At 42.7% G+C, this 19,685-nt stretch overlaps 1 long non-coding RNA gene across 3 annotated transcripts in view; it reads right to left on the bottom strand.

Moving 5' to 3' along the window:
* LOC123606623 overlaps nt 1–14,118 on the bottom strand; it is a 35,276-nt gene extending 21,158 nt beyond the window's left edge. The window contains exons 1-4 of one of the 3 annotated variants that reach the window (XR_006716392.1): nt 13,844–14,118; nt 11,115–11,301; nt 7,162–7,370; nt 5,231–5,342 (exon numbers count right to left, since the gene is read on the bottom strand). This is a non-coding gene — a long non-coding RNA (uncharacterized LOC123606623). Of the gene's footprint in view, nt 1–5,230; nt 5,343–6,874; nt 7,139–7,161; nt 7,371–11,114; nt 11,302–13,843 lie in introns of those variants that run through there. The other 2 variants (XR_006716393.1, XR_006716391.1) reach the window with 2 other exon arrangements.
* Between the last annotated feature and the right edge of the window lie 5,567 nt (nt 14,119–19,685).

The raw sequence follows: 19,685 nt of genomic DNA on the forward strand, positions 1-19,685 counted from the left end.
CAACTCAACACCCAAAAAACAAATGATCCAGTGAAGAAATGGGCAAAAGACAAGAATAGACACTTTTCCAAAGAAGACATCCAGATGGCCAACCGACACATGAAAAAATGCTCCACGTCACTCATCATCAGGGAAACACACATCAAAACCACCATGAGATACCGCCTCACACCTGTCAGAATGGCTAACATGAACAACTCTGGCAACGACAGATGCTGGCGAGGGTGTGGAGAAAGAGGATCTCTTTTGCATTGTTGGTGGGAATGCAAGCTGGTGTAGCCACTCTGGAAAACAGTATGGAGGTTCTTCAAAAAACTAAAAATAGAACTACCCTACGGCCCAGCAATTGCACTACTAGGCACTTATTCATGGGATACAGGTGTGCTGTTTCGAAGGGACCCATGCATCCCCATGTTTATAGCAGCACTACCAACAATAGCCAAAATATGGAAAGAGCCCAAATGTCCATCGATGGATGAATGGATAAAGAAGATGTGGTATATATATACAATGGAGTATTACTTGGCAATCAAAAAGAATGAAATCTTGCCATTTGCAACTACGTGGATGGAACTGGAGGGTATTATGCTCTGCAAAATTAGTCAGAGAAAGACAAATATCATATGACTTCACTCATATGAGGACTTTAAGAGACAAAACAGATGAACATAAGGGAAGGGAAATTAAAATAATATAAAAACAGGGAGGGGGACAAAACAGAAGAGACTCATAAATATGGAGAACAAACTGAGGGTTGCTGGAGGGGTTGTGGGAGGGGGGATGGGCTAAATGAGTAAGGGGCACTAAGGAATCTACTCCTGAAATCATTGCTTCACGATATGCTAACTAATTTGGATGTAAATTTTAAAAAATGAAAAATAAATTTAAAAAAAAAGAAAAAAGAAAAATAAATGAATGCATGGATGTTCACACTTTTTCCTCCTGATTCTCCATCTCATCCCGGCTTGGTGCCATGGGGCCCCTGTACAGGTCTTCTATGCCTTCACCCCCAGCTCTAATTAGCAAACCCTGGCAATTTTGCCTTCATAATAAACCTTGAATCTGCCTCCTCTTTGCTATGCTCTCTTCCTTTTTATAGAATCTCAGTATCTCTGGGCTGAGTTACTACAATACCCTGCTCACTGGTCTCCCCTGCTTGCCTCTTCCAAACCAGGGGACTCCTCACATCCTCCCTCCTTGCCCTGCCTACCCCCACCCCTCCCCAGCGTGCACATCCATGCCCACACACACACTCCTGCCCCAAGTCATATATCTTCAGTGGCCCTTCATTACATGCCAGGTAAAGTCCAGATTTAGTAACTCGGTGCCTGCAGATGTGATCGCACAGTGTCACCAGAACTACCTTTCCTTCTCTCTCTCTCCACTCTCTATAGCCTCTTCCCCACCCTCACCCTCTGCCCCCACACCATCCCAGTGATGCTGCTCCACACACAGGGCCTGCACCTTCTCCCTGGACAGCTGTTCATACAGTTCCCTCTGCCAGGAATCCTGCCACTGGCTCCCTTGCCCCAAGGGAGCCTGCCAAACTCACTCATCCTCCGAGCCTGGGCCCACTGCCCATACTTCCAGAAAGCCTTTCCGAGATATTGCCAACTAAAATGCATCCACCCATCTACTCTACTTGCACAGTGCTTTATCTTGTCCTATTGTAGCACATTTCACAGCCTGCTTCATATCAATATTTATATGTGTGTTTCTCTCTCCCACCAGATTGTGGCATTTATGAGATCAGTGTCGCACCTTACTCGTTTCTATGATCCCTTACAACTTAGCGTACAGCTTAGCACTGAGAAAGAGCTCAGAAATGTTTTCGAATATATGTCATTAATTTCTGTGTCAGAGCTATACATATTCTCTCTCTCCTCTCTCTCTCTCTCTCTCTCTCTCACACACACACACACACACACACACACAGCTGCCCCAGCTCAAAATGAAAATCTTACCTAAGGACCCTGAGACCCACATGCAAGAATATTTTGTCTAACTATGCACAGCCTATGGCCTTCACTCTTGTCATATAGCTTCTCTAGGCAATTAGTAAAACTGGCATGTGATGAACACGTAAGGTGCAAGCTCCCTGGAAAGCACGTGTGTACGAGAATGCACAGCACAGCTGCACAGCTCCTGGCCGTCTCCTTGATGACTGCACCAGCTTGGCACTGGGAGAGCCATCCCTCCAGGAGCCCAGCAGAGCTCTCTGCCCCCAAACCACAGGGATGTGGTCCTTCAGGCAGTCGAACAGTGCTCCCTGTTTGTGCCACCATCCCTTTGATTAGGTGGGGCCACTTTCTCCCAAATCTGCCATTTTCTGACTCACACGCAATGGGTGGCCCTAGAGCTGACAGTCTTTGCCAGGTAAGCCTTCAGATAAGCTGAAGTTGAAAGGAGCTTCCTGAGTCTCCTATTGGATTGGATCCACTTGTGACGCCACAGATGCTCTGCTCAGAGCGGATTGCCAACGTGCCCTTGGGATCCGGCCATTCTAATCTCTTTCCCAACCAGGGAGCACAAACTTTGTCTACATTTGCCCCCAATTTAGCAAGTAAGCTATTCATTCTAGACAGTAGGCAAGTCTCAAAGGTGATAAACAAAGAAAAAGGTGATAAACAAATGCGATTAAGACATCAAAAATTACATTAGAATTCTCTGAGCAAAAAAAACATCATTCAATCTAAAGGGGAGGGGGAGTCATTGGAGCGCTGAGCATGGAATTTTAAAATTACTAAATACAAGACCAAAAATATTTGTTTCCATATTTTCCCTACTCCTGTTTTGAGGTGGAGAAAATTTTTTCTCTTCCAGATCATTTCCTCCTGAGAGGTTGTACTTGGGAGCCAGAGTGGTTCTAATTCTTTGATGGGTAAGAACTGTTGAAGAGAGTGTTTAATCAAATCCTATTTTCTGGAAATAAATAGGCTAGTTAGCTGCTATTCACCACTCATCCACTTCTCTCTTATCAGTGGTATTATCAGTTGAAGAAGATGTGGGTTTGGTTCACCCCCAATTCCAAGTAGGAAAATCTTCCTGGCATTATCCTTGGATTTTTCTTTCATTGGTAAAATGTATTTGGAAAAAAAAATTTATAAATAAAATACTCCATAATATGACCTAGATTTAAGGAGGGTTAGAGTAGTTCTATTTTCCTGCAACAAAGCTGTAATGTTTATTATTATTATCAAAGTAATACTTTAAGCAGTTTTTCTATCTTTCTGTCTGTCTCACTCTTGATAGATAGATAGATGATAGAGGATAGATAGATGATAGATATGATAGATGATAGATAGATAGATAGATAGATAATAGATAGATATGATAGATAGACAGATAGATGATAGATAGATATGATAGACAGATGGATACATACATACATACATACATACAGGAAAGATAGAGATATACATACACACACAAATATATATATGTCATTACATTTAAGTCCCCAGAGGTTTCAGAAGCAAAAAATTTTTACTCTGGATCCACTCAAGAGGTTTGGGGGATCCACATATGCCAATGGTCTGAATAATAGAAGGAACCCATTTGGGTCCATCCTGACTGCAGCCATATTCATGAATGAGCTGTCCCCAGGAGCCAATGTAGTAAAAATGAAGGTGAAAGATGGCCAGCTGAAGCTGGTTCTCGCTGCTTTAATAGCTTCTACATCCCCACCTCTGCATCGGAAAACACAGGTTCTCCATGCTGCTCCTACAAAATAAAACACTCCTATTAGGCAAACCGTGCTTCCATTTCTAGTCTATACTCTCTCCTGAACCGACGTGAATGAACTTCCGGGGCCAAGCTCCTGGAGTCAGGGTGACATTTATTCACTTAATAAGTCAATCAATAGAATTCACGCAAGCTAAAATTCGAAAAGAACACTCAGTTCTCAATTATGGTGATAAATAAGACACAACTTCTGCCTCAATTCACAGTCCATCAGTGAGGATGGACAGGTAGCACCAGAGCAGGTTGACAGGTGATGTAATGGAAGTGACATCAGTGCTGGAGCCCTGAAGGAGGCATGGCAGACTGCCCGGTGGGCTTCAGAGAGGAGGTGACCTGCATGGAGATTCCCAATGGACACAGACTGAAAATTTAAGAAAGAAATGCGTCCTTGGATATCAGAGTAGAAAACGAAGACTTCATAGGTGATATGTTTACAACAAAACTTTCTTTAAACATTTTTTAAATGTTTATTTCTTTTTGAGAGACAGACAGGGTGCAAGCAGGGGAGGGACAGAGAGAGAGGGAGGCACAGACTCCAAAGCAGGCTCCAGGCTCTGAGCTGTCAGCACAGAGCCCGATGCGGGATTTGAACCCATGAACCGTGAGATCACGCCCTGAGCCAAAGTTGGACGCTTAACCAATTAGCCACCCAGGCGCCCCTACAATAAACTTCTCTTCAGCAGAGCTGTCAGAGTTTTGTTTCTTACTGTTACATAGTTTCTAAAAATGATGGTATCCCACATACCCTTCTGCAGTGTGACCTTGTCCATCTCCCATTAAGAGAAGGGGTCTGTGTCTTCAGCCCTTAAATGTGAGTGGGCCCTGTGACTGCTTTCACCAGTCAACTTCTTGTGGGCGTAGCAGTGAAATCATCGGAGGTCTTCCCTAGCCTGGCTGCTTTCACTTCTTGCCTCTTGGAAGCCAATCCTCAAGTAAGGAGAGTGCCTACTCTGAGACCACCATACCGGGAAGAGGTCAAGCCACATGGAGAAGGCTTAGCAGAAGAGATGTCAATGCGTAGAGGGAGAGAGAGAAAACAAGAGGGAAAAGAAGGAGGAGAGGGAGAAGGAGAAGAAAGAGGAGGAGGAGAAAAAGAAGAAAAAGGGTGGTGGAGGAGAGGGAAGAGGAGGAGGAGGAGGAGGAGGAAGGAGAGGGAGGAGAACGGAGGGGGAGGAGGAGAGAGGTTGAGAAGCACAGAGGTACAAGATACATGGATGTAGTCACCTTGGAAAGGGTCTCCAGTCCCAGCAGGCCCAGCTGACTTCTGTCAGCTCCAGTCCCAGCAGGCCCAGCTGAATCAGAGAGGAACTGCCCAGCCTATGCCTTCCTGCATGCCTGACCCACAAAATTGTGAACGAAATAAAATGGTTGGTTTAAGCCACTAAGTTTGGGGACAGTTTGTTGGTGCAGCGGAACGCTTACCAAAACACAGAGGTCCCACAGTGGTACGTGATGCTAAGGGAAATAGAATCCTAACATGACTTACGATGTCATTTCATTAGCCCGTATGTATTGAGATAAAAGGGAAACCGAAGTCCCTTCGTGTTCTCTTCTGTGTTGTGCGTACTTCTATTGCTGGGCTGGGACTGATCTTCTCCCTTTATAGAAGTCAAAGGCAAACAATAGGGCAATTCATAATATTCCTTCCTAATGCTTAAGAGATCTTTTGTGGAAGCTGTGGAAGCTCCCAGGGTGTTGTCTTCCCTACATAAGGAAACCGACCTCTAAGTAAGGAGCTGTTTAAGTATTAGCCTGTCACACAATGGAGAAAACACTCTTTGTCCATTTTTCCTCTTTTCTATAAACTCCAAAGGTATACTCACACAAAGATTAATAGAGACTTTGGTCTTCATCACTCGTGGACCTCAGAACATGATTACCTGCTTTGAAGGCTTTTAAAATCTCCCAGAAAACAATGTAACATTTCACTGCACTGCAGGAAAAGACTCACTCAAGTTTTTATTCATGGTTAATATGAAAGAGGAGGAAAAAAAAAATCTGCCAAGGGCATTGAGTTTTACATTAAAAAGGGAATACTTAGTCTTAGAAATACACCATAATAGGCTAGAATCACTTGCTTTGTGACTAGGGGTCCACACCTCCCACCAAAAACTGAGGGGCCATACAGAGCTTTCCAAAATACAATGAACTCACTCAAACATTATGAATGCAGTAAGGTATATCCAATAGTTCAGCCTTATTGCTTCTCTCCCTGTTCCCAGCCACCCCCAGCCCCAGCTTTGAGCCCTGGATTCATGGACTCTGATTTCATTCCACTTGGAAATTAGCAAATGGTGAGACTGATCAAAAAACTTGTCATCAGGCAGGACCTTTGTGAAATGGCTCTTTAATTAGCCATTTCATATTTTGTTATTTCTTTAGCGATTCATGTTAAAAATATGTTCCATGGATGCCAGCCTGCAGGAACGCAAAGCGCCCTTGTCACTCGGCAGTAATTCAGTGAAATAATAAATAATCGCATCAGCAGCCCTGGCCTCCAGCATTAGTTCGTCCCCCCATACCCCCCGAGGCCATGTGGCCAGGCTCTCCACCCCAGACATCAAGCTCTGTGGTAAGCACGGAGCGGTCACCACAAACAAGAGAGGGATTTTGCCCCCCCAGGAGGCTTCTCTCCACAAAGAGAGGACTGTGGGTATGTCTCCTGAATCTGAGGTCACCCGGGGTCTGGGTGTAAAAGGCTGACTTCTTTGACACGTTGTTATCACAAGCAGCATATCTCTTGAGTGAAATTTCAGGAATGGAAGTTCCTCAGGGAAAGATGCCATTTCATCCACTAAGCCAGATCAGCTGGAACTGGAAGGCAATGGCTTACGTCTGCGGAACAGCTTGGACCAGGACCTTGTGTTCTGTCAGCTTTTAGGTGGGGTCCACCCACTGGCTCTCGCCAAGATTTCAGCCGGGTCCTAGCCCCACCCTGGCCCAATGGATTCTCCTCACAGAGCATCTCAAGAAAGAAACAGTAACTTCCCCTAAGTGGCTCACCCCTCCTCATCTATGTTAGAAAAAGAGTAGGGATCTATCAAAATATGACAGAGGAAGATGTTATTCAGGCAACCCTAGGCTATAATCATAATGTTCATGAGAGTAAGCCAAATGTGGCTTTACATACGAGGCAGTCTGTTGGCAGGAGATGATGGAGATAAAAAGCAGCAAGGCAGAGATTCTGGCCTCCTCCCCAACCATGCAGAAGGCCAGGTTTTCATTTAGGACTGAGGGTTTTAATTCAGTCTATAAATGGAGATGACAAAGAAATAAGAAAAATCTACAGCAGCATTAAAATCTATGTTCACTCAGGAACACTCAGAAACACTCCTGTTCATTCTAGAACCTTCTAGAACAATGAACAGAGAACCCTGATTAGAGATTCCCACTCCACCCCCCCACACACACACACACCTTTTTTTCTACCCTCCTTTTTCTGCCCCCAGGGAATGGGTCTTGGATGTTTTTTACTTTACAGATTTCTAGATAATGTCAGTCCCTTGATCTAGCAGCCATATGTGAATTAAAATGGAGACCACCACTGAAAAATCACATCTTGGGTGACAGGAAATGAGCAGAAAGGATAGAGCTGAGGAACGCAGTTCTGTTTTTCCTTCAAGGTTCTGGGGGATGAAATAAAGAATAAAGGCAGTTAGTGAAATGTTCTAGTCATTTACTTTTCTTTTTGCTTTCTTGATTCCTTAAGCAATAATCTTGTGCTTTGGACATCTAAAAAACATCCATCCTTTTTAAAAGTCCACTGTATCAATTAGGTACCATTTCTAAAGAGACAGTAGGTTTTTCTTAACTTCTCTTAAACTTGGTCAGTGCTGCCTATGTAACAAAGTAATTGATTTTAGAAACAGATTTTTTTTCTCATAGCAATATGAAGTCATCGAAATTTTAAATTGACAGTATTTTTTTGATTATTCGGTATAAGTGTGCTGAAAGCCATTGCTCTCTACACAGGGAAAATGTCTTATTCCCAGACTCATAAGGAATACAAGCAGAATGCACATGTTCTATGATTTTTCTTCCTGATGCTCCGAACATTAAAGAAACAAAATTCACTTCACAAGTATACATCTTAGAGAGCAGATCTATGGAAACATCTAGGAAAGCAGAATCAGGATGTGACCACAAATGGCCTCTTGATTGTGTATATGGGGTTTTTAAAACTAGTTCTTTCTAAGGAGATACAAAAAACAAAGTCACTGTTTTTAAATTGTATTTCAGGGGCGCCTGGGTGGCTCAGTCAGTTAAGTGTTTGACTTCAGGTCAGGTCATAATCTCGCAGTTCCTGAACTTGAGTCTCTGTGCTGATGGCTCGGCGGCTAGAACCTGCTTCAGATTCTGTGTCTCCCTCTTTCTCTGTCCCTCTTCTGCTACACTCTGGCTCTCTCTCTCTCTCAAATAAAATAAAATAAAATAAAATAAAATAAAATAAAATAAAATAAGTTTTTTAATTGTATTTCATACATAGCAGCCAACCAACAATCTAACAAACCCTGAAAAGAACATAAATGGTTAATGACAGAAAGTTGATTGGATTAATTTTGTTATATTTACACGGTGTAATGCTCTAAAGCGCATTGAGAATAGTGATGGCTTCTGTACTTATCTGTATCAAAAGATGCTCATGATATATTGCTAAGTGAAAAAGTCGGTTAGATTGTATAGCATAAATGCACATTTTGGGTTTTATGTTTTTAACTTTTATTTATTTTTGAGAGACAGAGCATGAGCGGAGGAAGGGCAGAGAGAGAGAGAAGGAGACACAGAATCTGAGGCAGGCTCTGGGCTGTCAGCACAGAGCCCAACACGGGGCTTGAACTCACAGACTGTGAGATCGTGACCGGAGCTGAAGTCGGACACTTAACCGACTGAGCCACCCAGGCACCCCACACATTTTGGCTTTTAAAAGGTATATGAATATCCATAGAAAAATATCTGGACAAACATGTCAAAATAGTGAATACGTCAAAATGGTACCCATGCTGATTTCTGAGTGTTTGACAGAATTCCGACGGACTTTTATTTTCTTCTTTAAACTTTCCTTTATGGTATGACTTTATTTTAATTTAGAACATCTATTACTTTGTATTAAAATGATATTTTCAATTAAAATTTTTTTTCTTAAAAGGTGGACTTTTAGCACAATTTTCAACTGTGTTAGCTCATGCTGTCATTTAATGCTGAAGATCCTGAGCTGTCTATAAAGCTGTCTGCCCTCAAAGACACTTGTAAAGGGGAAGACAGTGCAAAACAGCTGGTAAAGGTGATGAAGTCACGTTCAAGATATAAAGCTCGCATAAAAGAATGGCTAGACCACATATCCGGGATGTTTTAAAATTCTCAACCTAAACAGTTTTGGAAATGTTTTAGAAATGTTTCATTAATTCAAACGCCACAAATTTGGAATTTGTAAAAAGTAGTTTGTCACTCAGTAGAGTATCTTTTGAGGGGCACCTGGGTGACTCAGCCGGTTAAGCATCCAACTCTTGGTTTCAGCTCAGGTCATGCATGATCTCAGTTTGTGGGTTTGAGCCCCACGTTGGGCTCTGAACTGACAGGGCAGAGCCTGCTTGGGATTCTCTGTCTCCCTCTCTCTGCTCCTCCCTGGCTTCTGATCTCTCTCTCTCTCTCTCTCTCAAAATAAATGAATTAATTAATTAATTAACTCTAAGAAAAAAAAAGAAGTTATCTTTTGAGAGTTATTTACCAAGAAAGACTTATTAAACAAGTAAATTGGATCATGTGAAAACTTGGTTAATTGGTTAATTTTTCTAAATGAGCCACTGGACTGTGCCTTCTAGGGGACAAACTGCATCTTTCTTGTTCCCCGTGTAAGCCCACTGTGTGCAGCTCCAAACACAGCACAGGCTCATAATTAAAGGGCTTTTATTATTATATTGTTATATTATACATTACTATATTATATATTATATTATATTATATTATATTATATTATATTATATTTATTATATTAATGCACATAATAGTACATTCCTTACATGCAAATAAAGCTCTTAGAAATGGAAGCTATCATTCAGGTTCTGTGTCTCCCTCTCTTTCTGCCCCTCCCCTGTTCATGCTCTGTCTCTCTCTGTCTCAAAAATAAATAAACATTAAAAAAAAATTTAATAAAAAAAAAAAGGGGCGCCTGGGTGGCGCAGTGGGTTAAGCGTCCGACTTCAGCCAGGTCACGATCTCGCGGTCCGTGAGTTTGAGCCCCGCATCGGGCTCTGTGCTGACAGCTCAGAGCCTGGAGCCCGTTTCAGATTCTGTGTCTCCCTCTCTCTCTGTCCCTCCCCTGTTCATGCTCTGTCTCTCTCTGTCTCAAAAATAAATAAACGTTAAAAAAAATTTAATAAAAAAAGAAATGGAAGCTATCAGTCATTCAGTTAAACCCGCTTGGAAGTAACACGAAGAAGCATTCTTTATACCAAAAGTAACACAATTGCATTCTATTCAGGCTTTGAACTAAAATTTTTCTTTGAATAACTTACAAGGTTAACAGGTTATGTAATTTTTTACTTAATTAATGAAATTTACACTGGCAGAATGTTAAATGAGTAATCAAATACAGTACATTTCATCTGAAAATTGAGATCCTTTTACATATTTTGCTTTTGACTGCTTACTATTTGATTTGATTTGATTTGAATACACTAACATTTTCTTTTCATCACAATCAAATCAAACAATTCCAACACGAAATGTCCTTTTTCTGCAAAGTAGTCTTATGGTATAACATCCTTTTCGTGCATAGCATTGTGATTAGCGTTGTTTGCTGCTGTCATTAAATTACATTCATTACAGAGAGGTATCAATTTCACAAAGAAAGAACATCAGGATGCAACAAAGAATGAGATGTTATACCCAATTTCATTGTCAGCCAACAGTGATGAGGTTTAAAGAGCAGAAAACTTGTGTGTGTGTATCATGCACAAAAAGTCAGCCAGAGAATAGAAACATCACATCTGAACAGTCGTGAGACAGAGTAGATCATCTGCTATAACTGTGACCAATTTTAAGAAAGAAGGAAAGGGAGATTTACTTCCTTAAATAATGTTATTCTTCTTTAAATTCATTGTGAATAAGATAGTAGAAAAGGAGGACGTGTAATATCCCAAAGCAGAGGCTTTCTGTGTCCCTGATTCTTCCTCTCTGTTTGCCCCCACCCCACTGCTCTTGTGCCCCCAATTCCAAACGCGCATGCACACACACACACACACACACACACACAGCATTATAGTAGCTAGGAATCTGCCCAAATATAACGCTAGTATACAAATGAAGATATTCACTGCACTTAACTCTAAGAATAGGCTGAAACTATGTACTAGAAAAGTCTGGATTCAGACCTCTGGCTCCAGTACATGGGGCTTTTCCACGCTTCAGTGTGTGAAATCAGAGGTCTGCCGTCTATGAAACACAGAACACTGACTTGTTACTTAGGAAACAGCCGGTGGGACAATGTGCTCCCATCTTGATTCCAGATTTAAGCATACAATTGGAGAGAAACACAGCCCTTCTTGAATCGGATAATCGCTGTTGGGGAAAGGGGAACAAAAAATACCCTTTCAAACCTGAATCTTATTTTTACTTTTCTTTGTTAACTGGTAAAGTCCAAACTGATAGCTAAATGTCAGATGAAGGTTAATCAAAATTCTGAGCATTGAAAATTGTTTACATTTGAATTTTGGTTAGAAGTATTCCTATTTTTCTCTTTTGTTTTCTTGTATTTATATAAAAAATGTTTAGCACAGTCAAGTGAAGAAATCCCAGCATAAACTCTCATCTTCCCGAAACGTTTCATTAGAGTAAAACACCCTTTCTTTGTATCTGAGTTCACTTTGTTTGGATGGAGGAAGACAGGGTAAGATTCTGATGTAAGAGAACGGCAATGAAAGATGTTTTCTGCCACGTTGTAGGGCAGTTTACTTTAAAATGTACGTGGGAGAGGTTTTCGCGACTCTACCTTTCCACACCTAATAACTCAACCTTCAAGCCTCCGTGCCCATACTTATCAAGGTTGGGAACAATTTCTTTTCGGTCATTTAAAAGTCTTCACTGCAGTAACTTCCTCTGAAACAGACCACCTCTTTCATTAGGAATATTTATGGGAAATAATATATTTGTACAGTTGAAAGCGTCACCTGTTTTGCTAAGTCCGTTCTTGTCTGAATGCAAATAGACTGTTAGAGAGTTTACTCAACAACACTTGCTCATGGAAAGTACTAATCAAAACTTTGCTACAGCAGTAAATTTTTATATTTTTTAACCACTGGATTCCAATTAAATGTATTCAATATAGCATGCTTTGATTAAAAATTTTTTTAAAGAGATTATGTATACAGCACTGTGTAAAACAAGGCAGGTTAGGTATGCAAGCACTTGTACATTCTTAATAGAAGTCTTTACCTGAAGGTAAAACCCAATAAAATGGAACCTATAATGTGCTATGGACTCGATGTTGATTTACCTGGGTTACCCCATCAGCAGAAACCAACTTTACCAGGGACACACTATCCTTATATATTTAGTGCATATAAAAATGCATATAAAGAAGGACTGAATTCATTAGGGCACATTTTTTCTTTTAAAAAGTTCTTTGTTAACCCTGGATTATACTGATTGCAAATAAAGGAAGTTATTGCACTGCACTGATGCTTATAAAGGGAGAGAAAATCCTTAATGTGAGCCTACGACTTCAATGAAAAAAGCATAAATAATAAAAGGTTTGGCCTTACTCAAATACACACATCTTTCAAAGAATCTTCTTGCTTTCACTGATATACAAATATTTTCCAAAAAAGATGTCATTGTATTTCATTGAAGTCTAGGAGGGCAGGTCTGAGACTAGATGGCTAAAAATCGTGGTGTCTTTTTTCTTTTCTGTTTTTGGCGGGGGTGTGTATCTCGATTTTTCCTCATCGGAGGATATTTAAACACAACGTTTTTGCACATTTCCTATAAAAATTTCACAGAACTTTCCTATGTGGGATTCCTTCCACCATGTTTCAGTTGCGGGATTAGCTGCAGTCTTAAAAAAATATTTGATTCTCTTTGCTCTGTGACATGGCTTAACGAACGTAGGTTGAGTTTCTTGAGGAAATGTAAGAACTTCTTGACAACTGAGAAGTCTCCCAGACACTCATTCCTGCCAGAGTTTTCCAAAACCACACATAAGCTGAGGCCACGAGGTGCCTACATCAGACAAGAAAAGAAGAACACGGCTTCCCTCCCTGACCTCCATTATATCTCAGTGAGCAATGTGTTTATTGCTCAGTTTTGCTGAGTGTTTAAATGTCCCTACTGTGCAAATTATGAGTGCAGCAGCCATTCTTTATAATTTCCAACTGTCTGATCTACTCTACTTGTCCTTAGTAGCCATCCACCTTTGAGAATTGCAAAAAGCCATGCCCATGATTATTTTTAATAAGGCCATTGCATTAAACTTTGGTGGGAATCCTCTAGTGATTTTTCTTTCCCTCAAAATCTATATTGCCTTTAAAAGCATTTCATTAAGACTCTGCACTTTTAAGGAGGGAAGAGGATAGGACAGATGGATGATATTAGCTGCAATAACATTCTTTTTAATCCCAAGATTAAAAGTAATAATACTAACCTACAGAAAAGACCTGTTTGCTTTGGGCCCTTGATTTTTAGGGTGTGGGGCTGCTGATGAGAGGGGCGGCTGAGTGGGAGACAAGGCAGACCTGCCCGCAAACTTCAGCAGCCGGGGTGCAGGGCACCCACGGGTGGTCTCAGGGGCGGACGATGGGATTGGGGGTGGACGCCAGGTGCCTTTCTCCCGGGACAGCGGGCCTTCCTACACTCTCAGCACGAAGACAAGTTGCCCACGGATTTCAGGAGTAGAAGGTAGGAGCCTACGATTTGACAGGTGAGGCAAGAGATAGTCCCACCTCTTCTCCCTTGTCCTGGGGCCACGACCTCCCTCCGCAGCAAACGCCCCGTCCCACCCCTTACGAAGGAAAGCGAATCTGCTAGCTCTGTGCTCCCGTCTGCTCATCCCTGAAACCGGCACATAAAGGTGGGCATAAGAGAGGTCCCTGGGAAGGGGCCATACCGGAGCCAGGGAGGTCTGGGTCGCCGGCGTGGTAGCACCTGCTTGGGTCCTCTTGGCGTCCCGAGGCCTTTCCCTCAGTTCGGGCGCCCTCTGGTGCCGCTATGGAGAAATTCACCCGGCGCGGGGAGCCCTGGAGGAAAATACAGAGAGAGCCGAGCTGTGTGTTTGAAAGAAGTAAGGGGGCGCTGCTGGTTCTGGTGGCCCATCGCCTGCCTAAAACATCAGACTGGGTTCTTCCTCCGTGTGTTAAGGCTATAGAACCTCATGGTTTCCCTGAGCAATATGTTAGATACCAATGACCTTCCCCCAAACAGGCTTTTGTGAGATTCCAGATTCCAAAGGGAGAACAAGGAGGTCCCCCAACTTCCAGAACCAGCTTCGTCTATCTCTCTCTCTCTCTCTCTCCCTCTCTCTCTCTGACCACACACAGACTTATTTTCTCTCTCATCTACAAGGTCTCTAACACATTATTCTTAAACCCCCGTGTTGGTCTTTTTGATGTCAATTTCGCTAAGCTAAAGCCCCCAGTTATTACATTAGACCCTAATCTAGATGTGACTGTTGAGGGGGCTCTGCAGGTGTCATTAAAATCACTAATCGGTTGACTGCAAATAAGGGAGATTATACTGGATAGTCTGGGCGGGCCTGACTTAATCAGTTGGGAGCTCTTAAAAGCCTGGCTGAGACTTCCCAGAGAAACGGAGACAGAGGAGAAAGTGTACCTGGGGACAACAGCTTCAGCCATGCCCACCGGGCTCCACTCTGCTTGTGACCTTGTCTTCCTGATTGCCTGCCCTACGAATTTTGCGCCTGCTTAGCCAGCTCGCACAATCGTATGAGCCAATTCCTTGTAATAAACCTCTTACTATATATGTATGTATTGGTTCTATGTCTCTGGTTGAACCATAGCTGATGTAACTCCCATGGCTGAAATCAGAAAAAGCATGAAGGAAGTTCAGAGTGCCAGAAGATTCCACCCAAATTCCTCCCAGCTGTCATTCAGTATTTTGTGATTGTCTCCCGGTTGGTAGGGGTAATGCAGGGTGTTCCGGAGATGCAACCAGAAACAGAGCTGACACGATTTCTTCCCTCATCTGGGCTTCAGTACCTGCTACTAAGTTGGGTGGGTAAATGGGAGAGGCGATGGCTGTGATCGTTTGTGAAGCTCGCTCGTACATACACCCAGCTCAGTGGGGCAACTTTGGGCTGTTCAAACCTGGTCCAGAAGCTAGCTTTAATTAATGGTTTATTGTGGGTGTTACTGATGGTGTGCTCGGAGCTATACAAGAGTATAGTAGGAGGAGGAGCGATGAGGAGAACCAGACAGCAGTCTTTTCCTTGAGGGCCCTCAATCTATCACCACTAAAGGTAAAATGCTTATTTATCCCTTTGCCAAACACCCTGAGTCATCCGCCCCCACAGTGCATTTTCCTTGCTTGCTGTTTCTATATATGGCTAACGGGTGACACTTACTGATAATGGATCAGAGCTGCAGAATGTTGGCAAAAATGTTGGCAAGTTCAACCAGGCTAGGAAAAGGCAATCTCCCCTCTAGATTCATCAGCAGAACCACTGTTCCTGGGCCAGACCGAGAAGCCCCATAAAAGACCTCATTCCTTCTCCAACATCTCCTACCCCTGCCTGGAGGCTCAAGGCTTATTCCATGATGGCAATAACCCAGTGCATTTGCAATCCAACAACCATTTAATGAGTACCTTTCATTCTACAAGTTCTCCTCTATCGCCTGGCGTCCTGAAATGGCTTTTGTAATCACCATTGGCCTGCAAATAAATTGCTATATTTAGTAATACCTTTCGTGGGTATTCGGTCGACTTCTCCATGGTTTTTTACCTTTTCGGTTATTTTCCACTTGGTATTCACACCTTCCCCTGGGCATGGTCAGAACTCTTTCCTGATCTCACTTGCTATCAGTCCATTTGCTTCTTCTCAACCCTCTTTGGAAGAATTTTCTTCTCATCCCAATCCTCGTGATTATAAAGCAGGTGTGTTCAAAGGCCCTTTATGGGTCATCCTGTTGTGTGAATGTATTCCGTTTCCTCAAGAGATGAACTGGAGGTACACCATGGTCCCATATCTACATCTCAGGCTTGGACCTCTCTCCTGAGCCCATGTATTCTATTGATGTGGACACTTAGATGTACCACAGGCACTGCTCGCCGAATGAACTTTCTCTCGCTTCTAGTCCATTGCTCATCCTGAAAGCCTTAGCTGAGTTATTTATGCCAAGAACTATGTCTGCCCAAAAGCGCATCCCAGGAATGCAAGAGGAATTCCAGAACTCCTCTTGCTTACTCCGCACGTCCAATTGCATCTGTATCTGAATTTATCGGCTCACAGCAGGACGTCTCTGGTCTCCACTCCTCCTCCCCATCCTTACTGTAGGTGCCTTAGTCTAGCCAGGCCTTACACATTTCACATGAGGGGCAAATGGTTTTCTAATGATACCTCCAGCTCCATATCTCTGCTTTCTCCCCTTGTTCTCGCTAAGATGCAAATCCTCTTGTGACACCTTCCTATTTTATAAGTGTCAATGATTTTTTTAAATGTTTATTTTTGAGAGAGAGACAGACAGAGTGTGCATGGGGGAGGGTCAGAGAGAGAGGGAGACACAGAATCGGAAGCCGGCTCCAGGCTCTGAGCCGTCAGCACAGAGCCCGACACGGGGCTCGAACCCACAAACGGTGAGATCATGACCGGAGCCAAAGTTGGTTGCTTAACCGACAGGCCACCCAGGCACTCCGTCAATGATTTCTTGAAAGCTTTCCTTGACCCTCCCCCCACCCTCCTACACCCACTCTGGGTGGCCCTCCTCTTCTTCGTTCTCACTGCTTCCTAATCTTACCCCATCACAGCACTTAGGTAAGCACTTAGCACCTAAGTTCTATGTTAATGTGGCATTATCTTCTTTGATGAAATATTCCAAACAAGGAGAAGTGTACAAAAAAGGAAAGTCTAAAATGCCCACATCCTTGCTAGCCAAATTGAAGAAATCTTTGATGTTTTGATATCAGTGTTTCCTTTTATTTTATTTTATTTTTTTTATTTTTATTTTTTGATTGTGGGAACTGATAAACCCACCTTCTCCACACTGTTTTATTTTTTTTTTTTCAACGTTTATTTATTTTGGGGACAGAGAGAGACAGAGCATGAACGGGGGAGGGGCAGAGAGAGAGGGAGACACAGAATCGGAAACAGGCTCCAGGCTCTGAGCCGTCAGCCCAGAGCCTGACGCGGGGCTCGAACCCACGGACCGCGAGATCGTGACCTGGCTGAAGTCGGACGCTCAACCGACTGCGCCACCCAGGCGCCCCCAGTGTTTCCTTTTAAAAGAAATTAGCCATGGGGCCCCTGGATGGCTCAGTCAGTGAAGCGTCCACCTTCAGCTCAGGTCATGATCTTGCAGTTTGTGGGTTCAAGCCTCACGTTGGGCTCCAGGCTGGCAGTGTGGAATCTGCTTGAGATTCTCTCTCTCCCTCTTTCTCTGCCCCTCTCCCACTTGCACATGCTCTTTCTCTCTTTCTCTCTCTCTCTCTCTCTCTCTCAAAATAAATAAACTCAAAAAAATTAATAACAAATAAAACAAATTAGCCATGATAAAAATTGCTGAGATCCCTTCGTGATCCATTTTTTTTTATTGAAGCCACTGCTATTCACATTTGGGATTGGTCTTATCGCTTGGCTCTGTACTTGACTGTTAACTCCCCAAGAAGAGCTTCTCTGTCTTGTTCAGAGGATTGAGTGAAAGACTTATGGAGCAACTGTATAAATGAATGGATCCACACCCATGACTCCTACGGACCATCCTTCGTCACATCACTGAAAATTCGACCAGTGTGAAATGCTTTTAGAGGCATTTTACTTCATTTTATTCTATTATTTTATATTATTGTATTATCTTTTGAGGCATTTGATTCTAATAAATCATCCTTGTTCCCCAGAAGCCCTTAAGCAGGGCTTCTCTACATTGACTGCACACTGGAATCAACAAGGGAGATATTAGAGTACTGATATCTGGATCCTGCTCCCCGCAATTCTGATTTACTGGGCGAGGTGCCTCCCAGGCATTGAGTTGTTAAAAGCTCCCAGGCGCTTACAATGCACAGAGAAGGCTGAGAAGCTTTATTACCTCCTACATGGCCCCATTACCACCAGCATCATCATTATCGCCAACACTAACACTTGCTCAGCACTAATTCTATGTTAGGTACGTGCATTATCTTATTTATTCCTCTTCACAATCTAAGTATTTTTTGTCCCCATTTTACAGAGAAAGAAAGTGACACTCGAAGGGGTCAAGCCACTTGCCCCTGGTCCCTACTGTTCTCACTATACCACCCGTTTCTACCATGACCATGGTCCCATCCCTTAATTTGGCTAAGGTTCTTGCAAAGCCCAGGACTGATAGAATTTCAAATCCCCCTAAAGAAAGTCATTGAAGCCTGGCATTACCAGTGCTCTCTAAGACCCTGAGCTTTAACTGCTAACCCTGCTTCTTTCTTGAGTCACTTGCTGAAGCTTGCCATAAACTCCTTGCCTGAGCAGCCTGGGAGACTCAAAAAGGTGGAGTCCTTCCTGCCTTCGCCCACCACACCCTCCTCGGCTATAGGAATTATTCTTCTCAATTACATTCTTTAGCAATCTGTTCGTCCCTCCCTTATCACACGAGATTGCCTTTTCCGCTGTTCCCTGTCTCTTGTTCTCCTTTTCCTGGATTGACATGGTACCATCCCACCAAAACTACGGAAGACTTACAACTTCAGATCACAGTACTCCCTCCTTATTATCCTGCTCTTTTTAAGCACACGCAAGAGGAAAATGTACTTCAGTATTATTCTGTATCCTGATTTATTTATGGGTGTAATGCACATGCTTAACAATAGTGTTCTAGCAACAGGATTTTACTATAGGATGAAGCAAACTGCATCATTTTAGAATCATAGGAAATTTAAAGGGATCTTGGAGATCGCCCAGTCCACGGGTGCTGCAATAACAGAAGTACTCAGGATTAAAATATGCAGCACTGCCTGGGCGGTTAGGCAGTGGGCAGTGTGGAAACTAATGTCCAATTTTGGGAAAATAGTGCTTCATATTGTGCAGTCTGTCGCCGGCAGTAATGGAGGAGATCACAGGATTGTGAGCCCATAGCTTTAGGGGACAGGATTGCTATAGATTATGTGTCCTAAAGTGTGAGAAGAAAGAGATGAGCTCAAAAAGGAACTGACTCCTTTACAAGAAGAAAAGAAGGAAGATACATTCTAGAAACTTGACACCTGATACATTTATTCAAGGGACCACTTCATGATTCCTAATCATACTGAGAAAACATTTGGCCCAAAGAAACTCTAGGAAAAGAATTAGACGAATGGTGTGGTGCTCCATAGAATCTTCCTGTTGGATAAAAAGACTCAGGATAAAATCCTATGGAAGGAGTGATGATACCACCCAAGTGGACAGTATCATGAAGTTGAGACATGGAGGGCAGTGGAGGCAAGAAAGCAAGGAAATAAACATTAAATCCTTTATCTGAAACAATTAAAAAAAAAAAAAGGATGGGTGTCATTGCTGGCTCATAGAATTGACTGGAAGCAGATAGATGAGAAAATTGCTGTTGGTTTGAAAGAGACTATTTGAGATTTAATACTTTACAAGCAAGAAATGGGCTGAGAAAGGCATGTATATCTCTAGGAGAGTGTGTTCCCCAAAACTCACTTCCTATTTGACCAAGGAAAATAACGAGAAAGGAAAAAACTTCCAGAGGTGGAACTAAAGGCCATGTTGAAGTCTGGGCCCTGTTACTGACCAGAGACCACTCTATACCTCA

The sequence above is a fragment of the Leopardus geoffroyi genome, chromosome A2 (assembly GCF_018350155.1).
Source record: "Leopardus geoffroyi isolate Oge1 chromosome A2, O.geoffroyi_Oge1_pat1.0, whole genome shotgun sequence".
Taxonomy (NCBI): Eukaryota; Metazoa; Chordata; class Mammalia; order Carnivora; family Felidae; genus Leopardus; species Leopardus geoffroyi.